At 38.6% G+C, this 25,667-nt stretch overlaps 1 protein-coding gene across 1 annotated transcript in view; it reads right to left on the minus strand.

The window, feature by feature from the left end:
- SLC6A1 (solute carrier family 6 member 1) overlaps positions 1–20,916 on the minus strand; it is a 72,786-nt gene extending 51,870 nt beyond the window's left edge. Inside the window, exon 1 of the mRNA XM_089523494.1 lies at positions 20,819–20,916. The gene's annotated coding sequence lies outside the window, so the exon portion shown is untranslated. The remainder of the gene's footprint in view (positions 1–20,818) is intronic.
- Positions 20,917–25,667: the final 4,751 nt, after the last annotated feature.

A 25,667-nucleotide genomic window follows, 5' to 3' on the forward strand; every position in this document is an offset into this window, starting at 1 on the left:
TCAACAATAAAAATGAAAATAAAAAGGAGCAATTATATTGCCTAAACATGACTGGCAGGGATGGGGTGGACTACTCCCTCTATTGACAGAAAGGAGCTCTGCCAACTGGTAGGGGATGATCATATATGCACTAAACCCACAGACACACAGAAAAGTCTACAAGTATAAATCTCCACCAGAAATAGGGTCTTGTGGTAGACTCCCACACAGGGTGTTCTTGCATTTGGGACAAGGCAGAGATGGTTTTGGATCTGCTGGGTTTAAAATCCCCCCATTTCCCCAAAGGACTTGAGATGAACCACTCTCAACATTGCAACCAAAGTGTCACAAACTACCCTTATATTGCTGGTCTTTCCCCATTATTGGGCCATTCTCCATATCACACTTTTGCCACTATGAACTACAATCCTGCCTCAGTTGTCTTTGCCTAGGCATAAGACAAAACAGAGATTTTACAACAAAAATGTATTTTAAATATAACAGAAGTAATAGTTTAAATACAATATAAGTGCACTGTGGTAGTGAATAAAACTTAGAGCATGTTCTCTGGATGCCTCCTCCCTATTGTGCCTTTAAATATTTTTATGCATCCTCTTTCCCTCACACTCATCCAAGGGCCCAAAATTTCACTAGAACCAGCTTGATAACCACTCCTTAAGTTCAAGCCTGATAAAGGACAGTGCAGCTACCTACTTCTAACCAATATATCCCTTAAGTTCAGAATGGCCTCTTTTTTTTTTTTCCTGTGCTTGACCTTCAATGCAAACAGGCTCATTTCTGAGTTAATATAAAATTAAATACACAGTGATTGTTGACCACATATTAGGGCTGCTTATCCAAAAGTTCCTTCAGCTATGCCAGCCTGGAACTGATGTAATTCCCCTACTCCATTGATTTCAAGAACAGGAAATATTTTGCTTTGTTTCAACCTATTAACCTTCCTTAACTGATATAAGGTGGCAGGGATTGTATGTGGTGGACAATTTTAAGCTTCATACCCATACTTTGGAGTGCTTTCTTACTTGCTATACGTGCAGGGAAGGGGAAGTTTTTTTAAAAAAAAATTGCTTGGGGCAACAAGAAAACCAGGACTGGCTCTGTGCTTGATCTTGTTGGATCATCAGAGCCCTCTTCCACTTACTGTCACTGGTAATGGCACAGATGTACCTGCAGGTGTTTGGGTTGTTGTACACAAACTCTAGACTTAGATAAAAGAATCATAAATTGATGAGCCAACAACATGCTGCTCTTTAATCACATCTAAATGAGATTAAAGAGCAGCATGTTGTTGGCTCATCAATTTATGATTCTTTTATCACTGTTTCCTTGCTGCCAGTGAGAGGGAGAAATACTCCAAAACACAAAAAACCAAAGATCAGCAAACCCTTGGTCACCATTTTGAAACTACCAGGTTTTTTTTTTACTGGCTTCATCCCAGTCTGCCATTGTTCTGTGACTGGTGCATCTCAGCAAATTGCCAGAATTTTCAAGTCAGCCTTGAAAAAGCCAGCATTTTTGAGACCTTCTGTTTTCCTGTGAAGTAATTGCCCTTGACACCTTTTCTAGTCCTCTCTAACCTCATATCTGACATAGCCATGAAGGACAATATTAGTTTTTGCTAAATAATTTATTTACATCAATAAGTTTGCACCTTTATGGAATATATGGAACATCATAAGTATGAATAGTAGTTGTTGATTGTGAAATATTGTGAGGCTTTTATAAAACAAGAAAAAGTTGACATTCTTGCAAACAAGCTTGTAAAATGTGGACTAGACAAGGTAACTGTTACATGGATTTGTAACTGGTTGACCAGCCGAAGTGATCAGTGGAGAGAAGTGACCAGTGGGTTCCCACAGGGGTCTGTCCTGGGCCCAGTGCTATTCAACATCTTTATCAATGACCTGGATGACAGAATTGGGAGCATACTTATCAAATTTGCAGATGACACCAAATTAGGAGGAATAGCTAATACTCCAGAGGGCAGGATCAAAATTCAAAATGACTTGAATAGACTTGAAAGCTGGGCCAAAGCTAACAAAATGAACTTCAACAGGGAGAAATGTAAGGTACTGCACTTAGGGCAGAAAAATGAAATGCACAGATATAGGATGGGGGACACCTGGCTGAATGAAACTACGTGTGAAAGGGATCTTGGAGTCCAAGTAGACCACAAGCTGAACAAGAGTCAACAATGTGATGCGGCAGCTAAAAAGGCCAATGCAATTTTAGGCTGCATCAATAAAAGTATAGTGTCTAGATCAAGAGAAGTAATAGAGCCACTGTATTCTGTTTGGTCAGGCCCCACCTAGAATATTGTGTCCAGTTCTGGGCACCACAATTCAAAAAGGACATTGAGAAACTGGAGCGTGTCCAGAGGAGGGTGACTAAAATGGTGCAGGATCTGGAAACCATGTCCTATGAGGAACGACTTAGGGAGCTGGGGATGTTTAGCCTGGAGAAAAGAAGATTAAGAGGTAATATGATAGCCCTGTTTAAATATCTGAAGGGGTGTCACATCGAGGAGGAAACAAGCTTGTTTTCTGCTGCTCCAGAGAACAGGACCAGGAACAATGGATCCAAGCTGCAGGAAAAGAGATTCCACCTCAACATTAGGAGGAACTTCCTGACAGTAAGGGCTGTTCGACAGTGGAACAAACTCCCTCGGAGTGCAGTGGAGTCTCCTTCTTTGGAAGTCTTTAAGCAGAGGCTGGATGGCCATCTGTCAGGGATGCTTTGATATGGATTTCCTGCATGGCAGGGGGTTGGACTGGATGGCCCTTGTGGTCTTTTCCAACTCTATGATTCTATGATTCTATGAACACTGAAGATAACTGTATTTATTTGAACATTTTTCCCAGTGTGTGGATCAGGGTGTAAAACTATACAGATTTCCCATGAAGATAGCTAGATAGATATTTTATGAGTTGCATCTTATTAATATAAATACCATATAATGATTATGTTAATAGAAAGGAGAATATTGCATACGCCTGGATTTTTATTCAAAATGAAACAGTTTCCAAGCTTCAAAGTGCCATTCTCATGATATTTATGGCATCCTGGTTCAGCTTCATTTAATAGACTCCATTTCACTGAACCGAGCTCTCCATGCAATTTCAATTGCACATTTTTAGTTTATTATCCATGACTGAATTAGTGGCACAGAGCAGCTGTGCAATGTTTAAGGCTGCCACCTTTCCTGACTTGGTGCCAAAGAAGGTTTTTTGTGATAGCCATACAATAACTACATGTGCATTTCTTTGGCAAGAGAAACGAAAAGCAGGGGGCATTCTGTCTTCCCAATTCTTTTAGGTGCTTGGTTAAGGCAGCTGTACAGCTTTTGCAAGATTAGCTCAGCAAATATACTGCTGTGTTTATTTTTTCTAGCTATTAGTGACTTGCTGGTGGATGAAGAGGCATAAGTCTTTCCCCCACAGCCTAGGGTGGTGCCATGGGGTGGTTCTTGGAAGGATGCTGGCTGACTGACATGGGCATCCAGACACAGAAATGTTCGGTCAAAAATGGACAGTGCCTGGAAGCAGAGATAGGCTGCTCTGCTGGAAATATTGAAAACAGAGAAGGGCAAAAGGTTATATTTTTCTGTCCTTACAGTGGATGGGAGAGATAAAGGTAGCTGAACAAGTCATAAAGCAGCTGCTCATTTTTGAATGACCACCTACAGAAAGGAAGACAAGACTGCAGGCTTGTAGCAAAAGAAAAAAAATAAAGAAAAAGAAAAAGAAAAAGAAAGGCACATCAAGACACAACATCCTGTAGCCAAACAGCATGTTAGACAGCATTTCCAGATGCAACATTGCCGTAATAAATTAAGAGCACAGTACAGAGCATACCCTCTGGTGAGTACAAAGCACTCAGAGGCAACTTGCTCTCTTTCATGGCCGCAGGGATTCAGCAGCCTGCAGAGTCTGGCGGATGTAGAACAGGGACAGGCTTGCAGCTATGGGAGAGAACTGGCCTAGCAATTGCCCCTTGGTCCAGTCTAGGTTTCTAGAAGAGCAAACAGAAAGATAATATTACAGAAAATATTGTGTACTTAACACTATAAAAGACTCCTTTCTACTACTCAGCAATCCTTTGCAGAGTATAGTTTTAACTATAATAGCAATAGACATGTTCTCAAGGGGAGGGAATCTAAAGCCAATTTAAAAGCTGGGTGTTTTTTTGATTGTTTTGCTTTGTTCTGTAAAATTACCATTGGAAGCAAACAAAACATCATTTCATCCTTCCTCAAGCTCCTCTTCCCTCCTTCCTTCTATATGCATCACATGCTTTTTGGAGAATAGGGATGTGTTTCAATTAAAGAAGCTCTTTTACTACATTGTCTGGAAGCATTCCTTAATATTGTACATTGTAGTTTGGATATCTGCCTCAAGGTTTCTGTTTCACAATACATATAATTAGAAAGGTATAGTAAATTGAGAATGCCGTCTGACTCTCAACATGAGGAGAAATTCTATGTTCATTTTAAATTATTTCCCCAATTAATACTAAGCTTCTGTATTTAATGAAATCATTGAACTTTGAATTTTACATGTGTGAGAAATATTGATTGCCATTTGCAATATAGTTGCTGTATTTTAAGGAAGTTTCTTCCACTTCTCAGTGTAATTTATATGCATATGACAATATAACTTGCAAGGAACTGTGCAGATGTTGGTTTCTAGTCGAGAAGCTATGAACACTGCTTTAAACATAAGCTGAGCCAACAGCTGGCAAGTGCCTGCTAAGTGGTCCCAAAGTGCACACATATACTGTAATCTACCCAGCATCTGAGATGAATGCATTTATAGTGTGTCAGCAGTCCTCTGTAGAGTACAACTGAAGAAGGAGAAACACTTTTCAGAATCACAATCTGAGATTGCACAGAAGTCCAAAAGATTGCACAGAGGGAGGTATATGCATGCAGAATATCCACTTCACTGGAGTTCAGGGGTCTCATTGAAACTTTATTGTACATATAGTATCAATACAATTATATGACTTTGTAAAACAATTCACTTGGTATAGTCTCATTCTCAGACTGAGAACTGCAGTGTCTTTTGAAATTAAGGGACAATTAATGGGACTTCTTGTTCCATATATAATAAAACTCTATGTTGATCATCACTTTCCTTACATGAAAGATTCATGCAATGGGCGTGTGGATACTGCAGTCTTTGGTGTTTGAGGATTGAGTATTTCCAGTTTGTGGGCAGTTGTTTGGCTCATTGCTACAGCACACTCCTGCTCTTGTTATTGCAGAGAAAATGGGGCTTCTCTATCTTCTGCCTTCCAAATATATAGTTTATTTTACAGTTATACTGGCCATCTGTAATGCCTACATATACAATAGTCTCTTTGGTTGCCTGAAGAATGTGTTCACAATGAATAAAGAACTGTTTTCACAAAAGTAGGCAATTATTTGAAGGCACACAACAACAACAACAACAACAACAACAACAACACTTTGCTGAAATTGTTAACTCAGACTTTGCATTATATCCCCCAACTGCTTTTGCTACATATCATTTATCAATTTCTTCTTAGATTTTCATTTCCTGATGTAATTATCTGATTGAAAATGTTCTATTCCAACACACTATCTCACCCATTTTTAAATAATTATCTAACTTCCCTTGATTCATGCTTCTCACATTCCATATTCATATTATATGCATTGTACAACTTCAGACTTTCCTTTCCCTTCTTCTCCAATAGCTGGTTAGCACTCTCACCACTTGAAATATTATCCCTTCTGAGTAGATCAGCAGATCAATGTCCTTTCAGCTTGACATCTGTACTTGCCCTTTGCTCTTCTCCAATAGCTGCTTAAGTGCCTTCTGACCTGGAGGTTCTCCTCTTCAAGGACTGTTTATTGCTTCAATTTGTACTGTGCCAGTTTATGATTTTCAAGGGAAAAACATTCAAAAGCAGTTTACCAGTGCTGCCTTCTGCACAGAACAAGAACTAGCTAAAGTATCACTGCTGTTGTTTCTCAGAAATCCTATGTTTGTGTCACCTCCCATGACTGTTGCTGCCCACTGGCTTCTTCTGGAGCTTCTCCAGCACTCTCACCACTTCAATTATTATCTTTTGCAGATGTGGCTATGGCTTGGAGCATTCTGCTTTTGGTGACTCTACTAGGAGTTTAGACTTTCAATAGAGTCTAGCCTCCTAACTCTCTGACTCACACATTCAGCTGTGAATCTGTGAGAGTGGGTAAGTTTATATATTGCAGGTAGGTAAAGGTATTCCCCGTGCTCATCTCCGTTACTAAGCCGAAGAGCCAGTGTTGTCAGAGGCTATGGTGTGATCATGTAACGAGCATGATTGCACAGAACACTGTTTACCTTCCCACGGAAGTGCTACCTATTTATCTTCTTGTATTTGCATGCTTTTGAACTGCTAGGTTGACCGAAGCTGGGACTAGTGATGGGAGCTTACCCTATCATGCAGCGTGTGGGCCTCAAACTGCCAATCTGCCAATCTTGCAATCAACAGAGTCAGTGTCTTAACCACTTGAGCCACTGCATCCCTATATTGCAGGTATATGAACTTACATTTTCTGTCAAAAAATCTAAATTCTGCAATGTGGATTGAAAACTCATTGACTCTAGATCTTCCACTCTGATTTTGTTTGATTTAAGTTGTAAAGTATCACCTCATAACATATCTCTGTACTCTTAGGAATCTTAGGTTTTACACCCTCCATGTTTCTGAAGTCAACAACAAAGAAGTTTAAAGTTATCCAACCAGTAGTTAATTCCAAGTTTGAGCCTATAGATATATGCGAATACATGTGCATGAATACACACATCTCTCATAGGTTGGTCACTTGTGTAATACCAAACCCCCCCCCCCCAAAAAAAAAAACCGCTAAGAGGATACAATTTTGCATCTATTTTTCATTTGTGAATTTGTGTGTATAGGTGGCAAGTTAGAATTAAGTGCTATGTGCTTTCAGTTCATTTCTGATTTACAACCACTCTAAGGTGAACCTATCACAGGGCTTTCTTGGCAAGATTTGTTCAGAGTAGGTTTAGCATTGCCTTCCCCTGAGAGTGTGTGATTTGCCAAAGGTCATCCAGTGCATTTCATGGCTGGGCTGGGAACCGAACCATGATTTTCTAAGTCGTAGCCCAATGCTCAAACCACTATGCCATGTTGGCTCTCTGGAATTATGCACTGTGATTTAATTAGAAATAGAACATATTGGACCATATTGGGAAGGACTGACCATTTGACCCATATGCCTGCTCAGTCTGTGGTCTAGGTGTTACTGATGGAAAACTTCAAGGCCCTATTGTTATGATTATGCTTAAAATAGGCTGAAATGGGACAAGCTTCCAAAGAGAGGGTACCTTCAAACAGAATTGAGTTCTGTAAACAAAACATGTAGCCACCCTGTTCTCATAAAAGGACTATGAGGGACTCACATAAAAAGTAAGTCAGTAAAGATATCAGTTAAGTGTAGTATCAAAAGCATGAAAGGTGTTCCTAAAGATGAAACAGCTAAATATTAAAGGTAGAGGTTATGGAAACAGAAACAAGTTTTATTCTTATATTGTTTCCTGAAATACAAACGATCAGTTGTAGAAAATGCTGTCCTGGAAAATGCCTTAGGTTAATGATATGGAAAAAACAACATAAAAACAAACTTTCATTTTAGGGAAGGGAGGATGCAAAGAGACATCTGAAACAGACTTTCTTCTCTCTGGGACAGCTCCAACAGCTGTGTGTAATGTGATAGCAAATTTAGGACTTGCTCCTTAAAATCAGTTTCATTTCTAATAGTTTTCTGGTTAGATCTAAAGGGATGTGTATTATATATTTGTTGTACTAGTTTTTATAGTTTTGCTTAAATCCTTTTAAATAAAATAAATCTTACGGAAACCCTACCTTCCTTACTGTTTTTTCAAAATTATCACAATACATTACACACACATTAAAAAGAACAGAGTACTCACATCTCACAAATCTTGGCTGCTGCCACACTGCAGAAATAAAGCAGCATGACACCACTTTAATGGCCATGTCGTAATACCATGGAATTCTGAGATTTGTGGTTTTGTGAGCTATTTAGCCTTCCATGTCAGAGTGCTCTGGTGTCACACCAAACTACAAATCCCAATATTTCATAGCATTTGAGCCATAACAAGTAAAGTGGTGTCAAACTGCTTTATTTCTGCAGTATGGCAGGAGCATTTGCTAACATAGGTGACTTAAATATTTGTTTAGCTACTGGAGTTTGACACACTTATCTTTAAGTGGCATCTATAAGTGGCATCAACACTATAAGTGGGGGGCATCAATATTATTCCCAGTAAGAGAATTTATATATTTCAGATACTAAAGGCCAAAGTATATATTAGAGTAAGAACTGTCGATATATGTGGGTATCTTCTTTGGCCTCCCTCCTCCCACATATTGATGTGTGCCTTCAAGTTGTTTCTGATTCATGGCAACCCTAAACACTCCTTTCATGGGGTTTTCTTGGCAATATTTGTTCAGAGGGATGTTTGCTTTTGCCTTCCCCTGAAGCTAAGGGAGTGTGACTTGCCTAACCCAGTGAGTTTCCATGACTGAGCAGAGATTCAAATCTGGATCTCCAGAGTCATAGTCCAGTGATCAAACCATTACACCATGCCGGTTCTCCTCCCACATGTTGGATTAAGCTAAGTATTGTGAAAGACCCTTAGATCATGTCTTTCTTACAGTGGAGTACTCAGTTCCACTTTCACTTCAGTTCTCATTCCTCCATCAACTACTGGGATTGTACTGAGTACTAAAGAGCAGTCAGTTGATTACAGAAATATTTACAGGCATGCATACCCCTATGTCAATGGCAAAGAATCTGTTTAGTCACTGCACAGAAATAAAAATATTAGGCAATGAGTTAACACAGCAAAGGAACAGAAGTTTTACTGAAAGAAGATTTTACTGAAGACATTTCTCTCAGACACATTTGTATTGCACCAGAACTTTTTCCTGGCACTGTCTCTGCTCACCACGCATCTTACCACTTTTCTCACAGCCCCACTGGGCTGCCTGGAGCATCCACCGCTGGCACAAGTCACTCACTTCTAAGGTCAGAAATAGGACCATCCAGAGATGATCATAGTTAGGTGCCTTGTTGTGACCTCAGAATGGGTGGCCTGCAGTGATGGTGGGCATGCTGAGTAGCCCAGTGGGATGCACGTACAGACAGCTGCCACTATGCTGCAACCGAGGGCTCTCAATCATCCTGCAACATCTAGAACAACAGGTAAGGGTTTTTTGTTTGTTTGTTTTTTTACTCCATTGTTTTTATGTTATGCTTTGTTTCTGGTGCAGGATGTGCTGGACATGGTCTGGACTGCACCAGAACTGGGGTTGGGCCAGAATGGGGGTGGGGGGTGGGGTTGCTTTTTGGCCTGTTCAGACAAGGCCTAAATTAGCTACTGTTATTCTGAGGAATGAGTTTAAGGGCAACTAGAAGGTGAGGGAGACTTTGGATGTGAAGTTGGTGAGGGCCCCCAGTCATATGTTCCAGTCAGGGATCCACATGGTTTCATGCGCTCCAAATTAAAAGTGACTGGCTTAAGCTCATTTTCTAATACATGTTAACTTAACATGGAGTTCAGCTGTAGTTAACTAGGCACAGAAGGTTTCTGTTGGCAGACCAATCACTGGTTCAGGTGAAGAGTAGGTTCTTCTCTTAAAGATGAATCAAAGATGGTATTTCCACTCTCCTATTTTACCTACTTCTTGTAGCAGGAGAAGTAAAGCAAGTACCAGAATGTGCAAAAATTTTGCATGCTAACCCAGTGAATCTAATCTCTACAATCATTTTATCTGATAGAGCAATGCCACTTCCCTCAGAAGAATTATATAGTGCAATAACATTTAGGAGATTATGGCATGCCAAATCCATGTCGGGATAGAGGCAGGTTGTATCCATCACTGGCAGATCTTATTGCATTGCCCCATGCACGGGCAGTAGGCAGCCCCTATCCAACCCAGGCTTCTCTGGCAACTTTTCCTGTTCAACCCACGTCTATCCCAGCACGGGTTTGGTGTGTGATAATCTCCTTAGAAAAAACACTTTCTACGGATGAAGTTTACAGGAGCGACAGAGTTTCTGTAGCAAAACACAATAGATGGAAATTATTTGGCTGTCAAATAAAAGAAAACCTTATAATATAGGCTTGATTATTTGCATACAACTGTGCTGTATTAATTAGCAGAACTGAAACCAGTCATATGAGAACTGAGACAAGTGCCTACCCCAAGTGAGTTAACACAATCAACTTTTCATTAGATTTATTAGATTAAAGTTCAGAGTTTGAGGAATTGCAAAAAGACAAAATTATATTTAAGGGAACAATTTATTGAAGACATCCAGCTGTTCAAAATTCCCTGGCTTGATTCCACAAATACATTTATGATATATTATTTTCTTTTAAATATTCTTAATTCAGCAGAGATAAGTGGCTGCCAATGAAATTTTTAATGCAGGATCTAGAAATCCAGTGCCATCAAGAAAAAGGATAGTCATCTAAATTTTCATATTTCATCTGTGAAATATTGGGGGGGGGGTCTACAGCTTCTAGTTTTCCCACTATTTATATGTCCTGAGTGTTCCATCCCCTTAATTTTGGATGTCAGCATTCTTATTTGCTATGATGGACTGATGTTATCTACTTTGTTGGAAGGGGAACTGTCATTATGTTTTGTCTACTATTTTCTATGGAGTGAGACTAAGACAATAAATTCAATCATATGACAGTCCTGTATTAGATGTTTCAGAGGGAGTTTGGGTGATTTCATTTGGCCTGGACACAAGGCAAGGAGAACTGAAAAGCAATTACATGTGACTGTTACCTTTTCAGCTACCAATTCAAGTTAAACCCAAAATTCTTTTTTCTTTTTCTTTTGATCCTCAGGCTTCATTCCAAACCTCTGGGTTTAAATAGGATTTCATTTTGAAATGAAAGCAGTTTAAATGGAAACAAGAAATCTCCACCTCCTGCCAAATCAGGAATTTAAACTGTGTGCGGCTGGTGTCTTGCAATCTCTGTAAGTTTCTGGCTTCAAGTGATAAGGACAAACAATCAGTAAGCTTGCTCTGAAGGTAAGAGATAAACTGAAGCATTGCCTTTCATCTCACTTCAAAAAGTAGGAGCTCAAGATAAGTTTTTATATTTTGAAAGAGGTCAATAGGTGAAAAATTGCCTTCTTTTGCTTTGCATGCTGATTGAATTTCATTAATATATTGACAAAGCAACACACATTTCTTTTTTCTCAAGTTATTTTTAACACTACACTCTTTTTTCCATAGAGCTTACAGCAGCCACAATCTCCCTTCAAAGTAAGCTGCTCTAATAAATGAGCGTTCTAAGAAAAATTTACATTATTTAATATAGCAATTCTTTTTAAAAATATAATATTCAATTTATTGATTTAAAACAATAATACAGCAAATATTACAAACAGCAATCAAGCCCATTACTAAACATAACATTTCCAACCTAAAACCTTCTACTAACATCTGCTTACATATCATAGTAACTAACCTATCCTTATTAATAACAATACAGTCGGCCCTTCTTATACACGGATTTTTTATACACGGATTCAAGCACACACAGTTTGAAAATTTTCAAAAAAGTATAAATTTCAAATATCAAACATTGATTTTCCATTTTTATAAGGGACACCATTTTGCTATGTCATTATATTTAATGGGATTTGAACATCCACGGATTTTGTTATCCACGGGGGATCTTGGAACCAAACCTCAGTGTATAACAATAACAATAAACCCTCCCCTCATCCCTCCCCCTCTTAATTTATAATACCCCAATCTTTTATGTTTTTAATTCTACTACACATAAATCACATCTAAATAAATCAAAATACACCCTCCCCCACTCCTTTCTTCCCTCTTTCTTCATACTTCCGTTCACCTTACCCACCCTTCCTTTTCAGTCTCTTCTGTAACCTTCCACTACACTTTCTTGCCCTTCCTACTCTTTCTCTTTCCTTCTCCATACTTTCTTATGACCCTAAATCTCCATCCCTCCTATTTCTAACTTTTTCTTCACATTCTTCTTCTTATACTCCTCACCATCCCTTCTTCTCTCCTCCATACCGTACCTCCCTTCAAACCTCTTTCTTTCATGAACCTTCTCTTACCCTTTTTCACCTATTCATACCTTCTTCCACTTACATTTCTTCCTTCATACCCTTCCTAATCGCCTTTCCACCCTCTTTATTCTTACCCTGCCTTTCATGGGCTTCATCTGGTATTCCCCTTTTATCTTCTTGCTTTTACACCACAATGTGATTTAACTTTAACTCTCTATATATTATGTTAATACTTTATTATATTACATTTATTGTTACTAATTTCCCCTAGTTATCTTCAAAAAATTCCTTAACCAGTATCCAATCATTGTTAAATCTTCTCAAAGAATTTTATCTTACCAAGCAAGTTAATCTGTTCATCTCTATTGCTTCATATAATTTTAACAACCAATCCTCATTTGTGGGGCTATCTCCTGTTTTCCATTTTTGTTCGAATGTCATTCTAGCTGTGGTTGTCATATTAAAAATTACCTTTCCAAATTTCTTTTTAAAACTCTCCTCCATTATCCCTAATAGAAATAATTCTGGTTTTAGTTGGAACTTAAAAACCAAAATTAAAACTCCAATTAATATAACAGTTCTGAGACTCCTTTCTCCAAAATAGCCTTGTTCAAATGGACAGAATAAGGCCCTACTATTCCATTTTACTGACAATATAGTTGCCACAAGAAAAACCAGTTCCATAGACTCTTTGCATGAGGACAAACATCTTAATCTTATGTTTGGTATAATGAAACTAAAATAAGAATTTGATTACTTGCTATATAAATGCTTACCCATGTCTCTAGGGATTCATATGATTTGTTTTAACTGCAGCTTAACCAAAGTGATTTCAATATTTATTTTGTTGTGCAAACTATTGTCAGATTTAACCATCTCATATAGGTGAGGTTCTATTACTAAACCTAACTGTCATATTCCACTGGGCTCAGGAGAGAACTTCAAGGTATGACTATGGATTGTTGTTGTGTACCTTCATTCCAACTTATAGTGACCCGAAGATGAACCTGTCACGGGGTTTTCTTGGCCAAGTTTATTCAGGGGAGGTTTGCCAATTACATCCTCTAAGGCTGAGAGTGTGTGATTTGCCCAAGGTCATCCTGTGGGTTTATATGGTTGAGCTTGGATTCAAACCCTGGTTTCCAGAGTCCAACACTCAACCCATTACACCTCACTGGTTCATGGCTTTTGACCTAAACATGCATTTGACCTAAACTGGCAATTAATATAGTAGCAATTTAACATTACAACATCATAGAATCATAGAGTTGGAAGAGACCACAAGGGCCATCCAGTCTAGCTCCTTACTATGCAGGAACTCTCAATCAAAACATATCTGACAGATTGCCATCCAGTCTCTGTTTAAAGACCTCTAAGGAAAGAGACTCCACTACACTCCGAGGGACTGCGTTCCACTGCTGAACAGCCCTTACTGTCATGAGGTTTCTCCTAATGTTGAAGTGGAATCTCTTTTCCTGTAGCTTGCATCCACTGTTCTGGGTCCTGTTCTCTGGAGCAGCAGAAAACAAGCTTGCTCCCACCTCAGTATTACATCCATTCAAATATTTAAACAGGGCTATCATATCACCTCTTAACGTTCTATTCTCTAGGCTAAACATCACCAGCTCCCTAAGTCGTTCCTCATGGGGAATACTTTCCAGATCCTTCACTATTTTAGTCACCCTTCTTTGGACACACTCCAGTTTCTCAACATCCTTTTTGAATTGTAGTGCCCAGAACTGGACACAGTATTCCAGGTGGGGCCTGTCCAAAGCAGAATAGAATGGCACTATTGTACTTATTTTGATGCAGCCTAAAATCGTATTGACCTTTTTAGCTGCCACATTGCACTGTTGACTCATGTTCAACTTGTGATCTACTTGGACTCCTAGATCCCTTTCATATGTAGTGTTGTGTCCCCGATCCTATATCTGTGCATTTCATTTTTCTTCCCTAAGTACAGTACCTTATATTTCTCCTTGTTGAATTTCATTTTGTTTGCTTTGACCCAGCTTTCTAATCTATTAAGGTCATTATGAATTTTGATCCTGTCCTCTGGGGTATTAGTTCCTCCTCCTAATTTGGTGTCATCTGCATATTTGATAAGTATGCCCCCAATTCTGTCATCCAAGTCATTGATAAAGATGTTGAATAACACTGGGCCCGTGACAGAACCTTGTGGGAACCCACTGATCACTTCTTTCCAGGATGAGAAGGAGCCATTGTTGAGCACCTTTTAGGTTCAGCCAGTCAACCAATTACAAATCCATGTTACTGTTACTTTGTCTAGCCCACATTTTACAAGCTTGTTAGCAAGAATGTCATGGGGAACCTTGTCAAAAGCCTTACTGAAATCAAGATATACAATATCCACAGCATTCCCTTCATCTAGCAAGCTGGTAATTTTATAAAAAAAAGAGATCAGATTTGTCTGGCATGACTTGTTTCTCTGAAACCCATGTTGACTATTTATGATTATGGAATTGCCTTCTAGATGTTCAGAGACTCTTAGTTTAATGATCTGCTCTAGAATCTTTCCTGGTATTAATGGCAGACTAACTGGACGATAATTGTTGGGATCCTCTTTTTTCCCCTTTTTGAAGATGGGGACAACGTTTGCCCTCCTCCAGTCTGCTGGGACTTCTCCTGTTCTCCAGGGGTTTTCAAAGATTATTGCCAATGGCTCCGATATTACATTTGCCAGTTCTTTTAATACCCTTGGATGTAGTTCATCTGGTCCTGGAGAATTATATTCATTTAGATTAACAAGGTATTCCTGTACTATCTCTTTACTTATTCTGTCCTGAATTTACCCTATTCTGTCCTCTGTTCCATTATTCTCAGGTTGAGCACCCTTTTCCTTTTCTGAGAAGACTGAGGCAAAGAAGGTGTTGAGTAATTCTGCCTTTTCTCTGTCCCCTGTTAGCATTTTGCGATCTTCTCCATGCAGTGTCCCTACCATTTCCTTCTTCTTCCTTTTGCTGTGGACATACCCAAAAAACCCTTTTTATTGTTCTTCACTTCTCTAGCAAGCCTGAGTTCATTCTGTGTTTTAGCTTTTCTGACCTTATCTCTACACATGCTAGCTATTTGTTTGAATTCCTCTTTGGTGATTTCCCCATTTCTCCATTTCTTATACATGTTCCGTTTAAAATTTAGCTTAGTTGAAAGTTCCTTAGTCATCTATTCTGGTTTCTTAAGACACCTCCCATTTTTCTTCCTCATTGGAACTGTTTGAAATTGTGCCTTCAGTATCTCCCCCTTGAGAAGCTCCCATCCATCTTGAACTCTCTTCTCTTTTAGTATTCCTGACCATGGGATCACCCCCAGTATTTCTCTAAGGTTACTAAAATCAGCTTTCTTAAAGTTTAGAATGTGTGTCTGACTATGCCTGGCTTCTCCTTTCCATTGTATAGCAAACTCCAGGAGAACATGGTAGCTTCCACCTAAGGATCCCACCACTTGCACTCAGTTAACCCGGTCATCCCTGTTGGTTAGGATCAGATCCAAAATAGCTGACTCCCTTGTTGCCTCTTCCACCTTTTGGACAATGAAGTTATCTCCAAGGCAAGTGAGGAATTTGCTAGACCTTGAGGATTTGGCTGAGTTTGAATTCCAGCAAATATCAGGATAGTTGACATCACCTATCACTTCTACATCTCTCCTTTCTGAGTGTGTGGTCCTCTGTTCTAGAAAGGCATCATCCAATTACTCCATCTGGCTTGGGGGTCTGTAGTAGACTCCCACAATACCATCCGTGTTGTTTTCCTCCCCTTTAATTTTTATCTTCACTTTTACTTTTCATTAAATATTAGCATCCCCTCCTAGTGTAGTAAGTAAGATGGCCCTGTATAGATTATTAAAAAAAAACCCCAACAAATCCATGTGAAATCATTAAGAAATGCCAAATTCAAAGAAAGGTTTCACATATTGATTTGGAAACAAAACTTTTACAAATGTTAAGACCTTGGAAATTAAAAAACACTTGCATAAATAGATGAGCTACCATATACTGCAATTTGCAAAATTAATATAAAGATGAAAGAAAATAGAAAAGGCCATAATGGTAATAAGCAACAGCTTTCTGTCATTAATGATCAAAATGCCATTTCCAAAATGGAATAGATAAAGTTGGTGTGATCCTTAGAGATCATTTCAGGCTTTGTTATGAACCACACATGAATATACTACCTTAAACCTAATGGACCAGTTTTCTTCCATTTGGTGTCCTCCAAATATATTTTGACTGCAGCTTCAGTAATCCATGCTGGTGGGGGGGGGGGGGTGATGGGAATTGTAGTCTAAAATATCTGAAGGACACCCAATTGGGGGAAGCTGGAGTAGCTATTAATTGAATTCATCCAGACTAAAATGTCACTCCATGGATTTAGGTACAGCAGATGAAAAGACATAAATTGGACAAGTGCCCCATTTAAAGCTGTCTCTGATTATTTACATTATATTGCTTACAAAGGCATGTCTGCTATTGAACAGGGAATAATATCTATGACAGTAGAGCAAGATTTATATTTTAGATGATAAATAATAACAATGATAATATATGTATTTTTCCTGTTTGCAAGTCAAAGGCTATGCTTTTATATTTGGATGATGACAATGTGGGAGTGTATGAACCACAACCGCACAGTCTCTAACCCTACTATGTGTGGGCAGCGTAACAATGGCGGCACCCTGTGTACACACATTGCCGCGTGGCGCTTACGTAATGAGTGCGCCAGTGACATTTGTTATGCCGCCCTTGTGGCTCAAAAAGAACCCATTTTTTCCGGTTTCTTTTTCCTCTGTAGGGAAGCCATGCTGTTTGGCGGCTGTGGCTTCCCTCAGGAGGAAATTAGGCTGCCAGCAGGCTGCCCTTTTCGGGCAGTCTGTCCCGCGCCTTCATTTCAGTAAGGCTTCTGACAAGGTCCCCAATGACATCTTTGAAAAACAGCTAGTAAAATGTGGGGTACACAATGCAACAGTAAAGTGGATTTATAATTGGCTGACTGGCTGAACCCAAATAATACTCAACAATGGCTCCTCCTCATCCTGGAGAGAAGTGGCTAGTGGGGTGCTGTAAAGTTCTGTCCTGGGCCAGTGCTATTCAACATCTTTATAAACTAACAAAATTAATTGCAACAGGGAGAAATGTAGAACACTACACTTTAGCAGTAAAAATGAAATTCACAGATATAAGATGGAGGACACCTGGCTTGACAGCAGTACATGCAAAATGAATGTAGGAGTCTTAGTGGACCATAGCATGAACATGAATCACCAACGTGATGTGTCAGCTAGGAAAGCCAATGCAATTCTAGACTGCATCAATAGAAGCATAGTGCCTAGATAGAGAGAAGTAATAGTACCATCTATTCTGCTTTGCCCAGACCTCATTTGGAATATTGTGTCCAGAGGGATATTGACAAACTGGAGTGTGTCCACAGGAGGGCAACCAAAATGGTGAAAGGTCTGGAAACCATGCCCTATGAGGAGTGGCTTAAGGAGCTAGGTATGTTTAGCCTGAGGAAGATAAGGTTAAGGGTGGAACACACTGCCAGAGAGAGTGGCGGATTCTCCTTTTTTGGAAGTTTTAAAACAGGATGGATGGCCATTTTTGGGATTGCTTTGATTGTGCATTCCTGTATGGTAGGGGGTTGGACTGGATGGCATTTATGGTTTCTTCCAACTCTAGGACTTTATGATTCTATTCAAGCAGGTATGCAAAATTCATAATGATCTGTTTGCCAATCTTGAAAACTGCTACCTTAAAAAATAGTCCCAGGGTCCCTGCATAATTCCCCTTCTACCACTGATCTAGCTAGGCCTTGATGTTGCAAATGGAGAGGTTGGTTAAATATTTCGCACTTTATGAATGCACAATTATTTTGTTCTATTTCTTATATTCAGCAGAGAAGCTTTTTCATTCAAATACTATGGAAACAGTAACACACTTTCTACTCTTTCTTTGTCTTAAATATTTTGGTTTATTTTAAAATAAAATTCAAAAATGTAACATACATTGCCTGTTCAATTTATAGAAGTTGAACATTGATCATATTAGTTTTATATAAGTGAAGCTTTATAAAGTGCACCCTCTCTGAACGGTGTAGTAGACTAGAAGACGACTATTGTTGAATATGATAATAAAGTAAGCATCAAATTAATATTTTAAAATACACAATCCATGCATTTTAAAAAGCTGAACATTACATGCTGAGTTTGAGCAGAAATGAAAGGGGGACTTGCATAATGTGTTTTTTCTCCCCTAATCTCTTTCTCCTACGTGCCCTTATCTGGCACTTTAGAAATTCACATAGCAAATTGTTGAATGTATTTTTCAAAAAGGGATTATCTTCCTGTCTCAGGATAGATGCCTCTGGTTGTTATGGTGCAGTAATTATGAATGAACTAATCAGCATAATATATTAGCCTGGAAAATAAATTTCTTTTATTCTAGCTTTCAATACTGAGATGCCATGAAAATATAGTTTATATATAGGTAGCCACGTCTCCTGTTTTACAGAGAGGTCTCCTCCATTTGAAAGCATCCTTTGTTGCAGGGGGCCTTCTGGTCCATGTCCAATTTAAAGAACCATGAGAATTGAAAGCACATCCCCTGGAGTTGCCTGGCAATGACTAGCAACCGAACAGAAGCCTGAGCCAGCAGACCCCCAGGCCACCTGGTCCCAGTCATTCCCACTATCATGAAATGGATGGTATTTTAATTTCAACCATGGTAATTATTTCTAAATTTGCATCTATACATTACAAGTTAGCACATGCACCTTATCTAGAAACCTGTGTCATTTTTGGTGGTTGATTTCAAATTTTTAAAAATTTATAAATTATCACTAAACTGACATATTCAGCATGAGAGGTCTTCAGAATTTGTGCCTTACATAGGTTCCATCTAAATTGGTTCATGTTAAGGGACAATGCTGAAAGGGGGAGGGGGAAGGTTTTTGTGTATGTACAATAATATGAATTTCAGAAGCCTTTAAAAAAAAATCCAGGACATTAACTATCAATTGTGCTTCATATTCTAATTTCTATAATCTTGTACATGTCACTTAGTTAACACCACTAAACTGAGTGGGACTTACTTGTGAACTGACAGATATGTGGTTTGTTAAATCAGTATATAATATATTATTACTGTCTATACATCAAGTATGGAAATGCCTGCACAATTGTAATCAAGAGAAGAACACATACACTAGCTTGACCATGAATTGGCCTCCTTATATGTGCACTAACTGGGGCAATTTGGATTGTTACAACTCCTACTGGATCCAGGTGGGGTTATGGCTAAGATATTTATTTTAAATAGATAGAGATAAGGAAGAGGTGGTGAACCGGTGGACAACTAATTAGCTGTATGGGCTCAGGAGAGAATAAAAGAGGCCAAGATAAAATCCAAATGAGCACCATATGAAGAGAAGACAAGCATGTTGACTTTAAGCCATGCTGTTACTGATAAACTAATAGACCAATAAAAAGTAAAGGTAAAGGTTTGGCATTATTATCTAGTTGTGTCTGACTGTAGGGGGTGATGCTCAGCTCCATTAATAAGCTGAGGGAAACAGCGTTGTCAAAGACAACTCTGTGGTCATGTGGCCAGCATGGCTGCATGGAATGCTGTTACCTTTCCACCAAAATGGTACCTATTTATCTACTTGCACTTTTACACACTTTTGAATTACTAGGTTGGCAGAAGCTGGGACTAGTGTTGGGGTTTCAAACTGCTGACCTTAACAGACACTGACTGTCAGGGTCAGTGTCTTAACCACTGAGCCACCGCAAGTGATATCTTCCAGAAAATGCTGCCCAAACATGCAGATGCTGATAAGGCTAAGCTAAGTATATATATGTTTATGTGGCAATGAATGCTGTTAAGATTTAGCAGTGCTCAAGGAGATTAATCCTGGAATGCCTGTGTAGACAGAGAAGCTACTAGAGATGTATATTTTCTCAAAAGGTAAGAATGAATACAGTGGGCCCTTGCTAACCAATGGGGTTGGGTTCCAGGACCCCACCATGGATACTAAAATCTCCAGTCCCATTAAATACAATGGCAAAGTAAAATGGTGTCCTTTATGTAAAAGAGCAAAATCAAGGCTTGATTTTTGGAATGTATATATATTTAAAATATTTTCAAGTCTTGGATGGTTAAATCCATGGATAAAGAATTCGTGGATAGGGAAGGACGACTGTACTTGAATGTAATCAATCCTAGAAGTATGGATAAGGTGACTATGAATATGATACAAGGGAAAGAATTCTGTACATGTCAAAGACACTATGGAAAATATTAAAGAACCTTATGATGCTGAAGGATAAATGGCTAAAGTAAATAGTTTAGAAGGCTCCTGCTCCCACATGTGTTAACTATTTCAAAGCATGTTGAAAATACAAAGAAAGATAAAAGCAGTCCTAGGAAAGTCCTTATGAAAGTGAACATCATATAGCCATATGATGTTATGTAATCAATGTAAGATACCTTACATGCAATGTAAATGTAATGTAATATAGTGAAGCTTAAGCGTTCAGACACTGACATGTCTGTTTCCCCCCTAAATGGGAAAGTATTATGTTTGTATGTTTATACATCTACATATAAGAAACAGGCTAAAAAAAACACCAAAGAACCTGGTCATTGCATATAAAAATATCTTGAAATTCATACTTAAGGATGCTTGAGTGGAATGCTGATGTTTACTTGGCTTGTCTCGCTCAACCACCATCATGAGTTGGGCACTCAGGTGACCAGAAGTTGATAAAGGTGACCCCAGACAGAATCCAGATTAGCTGACAAGTGGCAAGGACCCTCAGTCCTTCAGCTGAAGAGATAAGAGTAGGGAACAACCCCTGTGTCAACTTCCATTCAAGTTTGTTTTTTTCATTGACTGACTGAAATGTTATTCTAATTATTGTAGACCTTACTAAAATGTATACTTCATCTGAAATATATCTCTGGCACAGTTCCTCTTTCTATATCCATCCTAATATTTGCTGCATCCAGTATCATATCTCTTCCCTGAATGCTTTCAGGTTATGATGTAATAAAGCTATATAGTTTAAAAAATGGAAAATAACTTGTTACAAATTATTCCCATGGAATGGAGGACTTCCAGTCCTGTTTCTTGTAGCAAGGTTAATATCCTCTATGATATCCTTCAGAATCATGACATGCCCCTCTCTAAAATTGTGATTTGCTCTCTAAAATCATATGGTTTTAGTTTTCAAAATTTTGGCAGGTCATCATGGGCCTGAGCTTTTAGCTGGTTTCATCCTAAATTCATGTAGAAGCTTTTTTTTGGGTCAGTTTCATTATAAAGGTAAATTGCAAATATACTATATAAATAGTTTTACAAAGATTATATACTAAATAAAATTGTCTTTCTAGATACCTGTAGAAATCTATACTATACTATACTATACATTTATGTTGTTCTGTGTGATCTGGTTTATTAGAATAAAAAAAATACCATGTAATTAAGAATAGCTAAGCCTTTAAACCATTACTTCAATGCATTTTTAATTAATCACTGAAATAGAAAAGCCACACAGAAATCTTATGGTAATATTAAAGGCAATTTTAAGAAATTCCTGAGCTTTCGGGGTGGGAGTGGGGAGCTTTTTAAGCATTCTTCACTTTACACACTTTTCTTGTTTGCCTAGTGAGAAATCTATAATTGCTATTCCATCCGGCTGCAATTAGCCACATGTAGTTGCTTTCCCAGGAAACATTTTATGCTAGGACTTAATTAGGCTTGCTGATTAAATGGCAATGAAGGATATAAATCCTTGCATTATGCAGGAAAGTTCCACCTGAACACTACTTTCAGAAACTATCCTTGCATTATGCAGGAAAGTTCCACCTGAACACTGCTTTCAGAAACTATGTGAACATTATTGACTATAAAGAGATTAAACAATGGGCTAGTTTGAGCTGCACTTACGCATATATTACAGCAGTGTTTTACAGTTGGCCCTTCTTATACACGGATTTTTTTATACATGGATTCAAGCATCCACAGTTTGAAAATATTCAAAAAAGTATAAATTTCAAATATCAAACCTTGATTTTCCATTTTTTATAAGCGACACCGTTTTGCTATGCCATCATATTTAATGGGACTTGAGCATCCACAGATTTTGTTATCCACGGGGGATCTCGGAACCAAACCCCAGCCTTTAACAAGGGTCCACTGTATATTATTTCTGTCATTCTATCACTACCTGCTTCATATAGTTCCAAATCTAACTTCATGCTAACAGATATCTGGGAGAAGGAGGAATTGCTATTTTGGTTCTATTGATGAAAAAAGTTAAATCGGTGGAGTAACCTGATGATACTGGACACAGTGTATCATTATAATGTGATCTGTTCCACAGAGTCCCTCTCAGCCATGTCATTGTGGGATGAAGGTGACTTTGGGTTGTTGAAGGCTATCCTAGAAAAATGGTCAGTCAGGCTGCCAAAGCTTTGGATGGCATCAAGGTGGATTGCATAGTCCAAGTATCAGCCAGTCTAAATATGGAGAGGGTCATCAATAAAAAGATAACCATCAGCTGACAAACTGTCCATAGGAACTGTGCATGGTATACAGTGGACCCTTGTTATACGCTGGGATTTGGTTCCAAGATCCCCCGTGGATAACAAAATCCGTGGATGCTCAAGTCCCATTAAATATAATGACATAACAAAATGGCGTCCCTTATAAAAAATGGAAAATCAAAGTTTGATATTTTAAATTTATACTTTAAAAAAAATATTTTTAAGCTGTGGATGCTTGAATCCGTGTATATAAAATTTGTGGATAAGGAGGGCCAACTGTATAGAGCTCTGGATTTCTGCCTTCTTATGTCTTATTATAGGCACTTTGTCACTTTGGCAACAGAATACTATATCATAAATTGCTTTCCTTCCATTCGCAGGCAAAGGCCATTTTTATTTTGATTGACTTTGGGGTCATTAACTGTTGGAGAAGTATTTTTAAACGTAGGTGCAGAACTTCTTCCCTTTTGTTGCTTTAAATACTTTAAATTGATTTTAATTCTGTACCAGTTGGTAACTTATTTAACTGGTTGTTTATCAGCTATATATCATGATTTATTTGCTCTAATTTCTTTTTTAAAATATTGTACATGTTTGGCTTCAGCTGTATTCTGTTTTAATTCATATTATAAACCACTTTGGATCCTGGACTAGAAGAAAAACGGAGTATCAAACAGACACAGATGGGCAGGCAACAAATGACTTTGTTTTCTGACTGTGCGGAAAACCATCCAGATTCATGGAGACAAAGGCGGTTGGGCTGTGAGAACCAAGCTATAATCAAACAGCAGGTGTGTTCCCCTGAAAAATACATTATTTTTTGTAGAAATAGTTTAAGATGGTTTTTGAGGTTGGCTTTTAGGGATTTTGAGACTTGTGTAGTTCTGTTTATTTGTTGTGTGTTTGGATTTTTTGGTAGGGAGGGTTTTGGTTGCCACCGTTTGAAATGCCTGAGGAGGCTGGTGGGCCATATTAAAGGAAAGGATCATGCTGCTGTGTTGAGGAAGTGATTAAAATGTGTGCTCAGTATAAGACTGCTATGGAAAAGCAGATTCTATGCTGGAGATGCAAGTGTTGATGCAACTCCAAATGAAGGAAACATTTGAATATTTGGAGATCTTTTGCTCAGAAAAAGGACAAGAGGAGGAACACGACAATGGTATACAAAAGTATGCTTAGGGTGGAGAAAGTAGCTAGAATGTTTTGCTCTATTTCCCGTAAGAGTAGAGTGGTCATTCATGAAGCTAAATGTAGGATATTCATTAATGACAGCAACTAAAAAGGATGTGTTTCCATACAGCTGACTTGTTTTGACTTTCCACACTGTCAGCACTATTTTTCAGTCTACAGCTCTAAAGAGTTCTTTCATTTTAAATATGTAGTTGTCCACAGAAATCTCATAAAGCAATGGGAAAAAAGTACAGTGTACCAAAAATTGCATTCCACCCCCCACCCCCCCGGTGGGTTATAGTAAACGGCAGTGCAACATGCATGTGACTGTGTTGGCGCGGCCATGTACATCACTACCATTGTCAAGAACAGGGCAGGGCCATTAGTGGAAGGCTCACTGTATAACCAATTGTTTGATATAGTATTCTGCTGCCAAAGTGCCTATAATAAGATATAAGAATCTTTGCACCAGTGCAGCTACATCACCCATGTTGTCATGTTACAACGTCCAATAGTGCTTGAGGGCTGCAAGGCCAGAGAAATAGAGCTCTGGCCCACCCTTTACCATGCCTCATGCCATGCCAACCCCCCTGACCTGACTGCAACTGATACCTATAAATCAGCCAGACCTGAGCACTTAATACCTGTTATTCCAGAATTGAAACTCCTGAACCTCAAGCCCTCAGTGCCTGTGACAGTTGTGACACTTGGCCACAATATGGGGATTGGCCATCCTTTTCCAAAGCTCCATGGTCCCAGGAGGAAGTGCTCCATCACCACAGCATGCTAGATCTCAAACAAGGGAGCTGTCCCTTTCATGGAGCCTGGAGATAGTAGATTAATTTACTTAGTTCAGCTCTCCAACCATCTTTGGAGCGAGGTGCTCCCTTAGAACTATCCTTGGTGCTGCATATCCTTGCCCTAGTGGCACAGTGGTTAAATGCCTGTACTGCAGCCACTCACTCAAAACCATAAGGTTGTGAATTCAATACCAGCAAAAGGGCTCAAGCTCGACTCAGGCTTGCATCCTTGTGAGGTCACTAAAATGAGTACTGAGATAGTTGGGGGCAATTAGTTCACAGTTGTAAACCCCTTAGACACTGCTAGTTCGGTATGAAATGGTATATAAATTAAGCTGTTTGTTTGCTTCTCCCAGACTAATATGTAGACCCACCAGTTACCAGGATAGATGATTGATTTGTCTACTAAAAGAAACAAATAAAAAGATATTATGGACTCTGATCATAATACAACACTATCATATGTCAAGGTTTTCTTTCTTCCCTTCTTTTCTGTTTGCTAGGAAATGCTGCCTTAGCTGGTCATGGATTTTGTGATTTTCCCCCCATTTATAAAAGCATTCACTGTATCTCAGTAGCCTGAGGTGGACTAATTTTAGATGTACTTCAAAAAGGTAAGCTTCTTTAGCAGGCAACTTAATCTTCTAAATGTAAAACCAGAGAAAATTTTGGAATCTCAAACCTTGAAAATTTTCAAGGAAGCTCATGGTTACATTAGGCAAGGGGGAAGGTTAGATGATACTAGGGATATTCTAATTAAATTTAAAACCCTTTAGAACGTCAACATTTTTTATTTTTTACTATTCTGTTTTGTTGCACTATAACTTGCTTTTATTAATGGTGCTATTGTTTTAAAAATATGAACAGTAATATACAATTTATGTTCATGCCATGCCCATTGTCACAGGCATGTTTGGTGAGGACACATGAGCAGGTATTTTCAAACAATATTCCCAGGTTGTGAAATACCATCTTATGGGAATCTAGTATGGCCTTCTCTGTTC

The sequence above is a fragment of the Sceloporus occidentalis genome, unplaced genomic scaffold (genome assembly GCF_023333645.1).
Source record: "Sceloporus occidentalis isolate IW3139 unplaced genomic scaffold, rSceOcc1.0.p SCAF_1, whole genome shotgun sequence".
NCBI lineage: Eukaryota > Metazoa > Chordata > Lepidosauria > Squamata > Phrynosomatidae > Sceloporus > Sceloporus occidentalis.